Raw genomic sequence first — 1110 nt, 5'->3', positions numbered from 1 at the left:
AAATAATTGTAATTTTATTTTATTGGGTGAAAGTGATCATGTTTGTAGTCCATTGTGCAAATTCTAGGCTTGTATAGAAAAAATAAGAAACACCACTGTCCTTAAGAAAACCTCAGAAACTCCCAAGGTAGGTCTGGGGGCATCCACCTGTTTTGATATGTTGTATTTTCTCATTTCTGAGTTATTCCATGGTTCATATGCTATGTGGTCCATTTAAAAACGTCTAAGTGATTGGCTACTATTTAGTTATCTTCTTGTTATTGATGCCTGACTCTTAATTGTACTGTGCTCTGATTATGTGGTAGGAGTTCTTTGTATTTGCCGAGACTGGCTATGTGGACTTTTTGCACGGTCTATTTTCATGAAATATTCCATGTGTACAAGTGAAGACCGTGGTTTCACTATCAGAGACCAGGTTCTCCTTAACGGCAGTTTAGAAGCCTGTTCACAGAATTGTATAAACCTACCATATGCTTTCTAACTTTTCATCTGCTTGATCTATCAATTACTGAGAGTAGTGGCTTAAAACCTCCCATTATGATCATGTTTTTCCAAACTTGTAGTTCTACCAATTTTCTTTATGAATTTAGAGGCTATATAGTTAGCTGCAGCCAAATTTAGAATTTTGCTTTTTGTTAAGTTTATCGTTAGAAAGTGGATCTTTGTTTTTCCTCCTGCCTCTTATTTTAATATCTAGTTTGCCAATCCTTTTACCACCAGCCATTTGGGGCCGTTACGCTTGGTGGTTTTCTTTTCAAAGAGCATATATAGCTTCTTTTTTTTTTTTTTTTTTTTTTTTTTTTTTTTTGTGTTTTTTTTTTTTGGTGAGTCGGAGTCTTACTCTGTCACCCAGGCTGGAGTTAAGTGGCACAATCTGGGTTCACTGCAACCTTCACCTCCCAGGTTGAAGTGATTCTCCTCCCTCAGCCTCCTGAGTAGCTGGGACTACAGGTGCATGCCACTATGCCTAATTTTTGTTTTTTTAGTAGAGACAGGGTTTCACCATATTGGCCAGGCTGGTCTCGAACTCCTGACCTCATGATCCACCCGCCTTGGCCCTCCCAAAGTAGTGGGATTACAGGCTGAGCCACTGCGCCCAGCTACATATAG

This window comes from Cebus imitator, unplaced genomic scaffold, assembly GCF_001604975.1.
Source record: "Cebus imitator isolate Cc_AM_T3 unplaced genomic scaffold, Cebus_imitator-1.0 Scaffold237, whole genome shotgun sequence".
Classification (NCBI taxonomy): domain Eukaryota; kingdom Metazoa; phylum Chordata; class Mammalia; order Primates; family Cebidae; genus Cebus; species Cebus imitator.
This window is presented reverse-complemented; position numbering follows the sequence as displayed.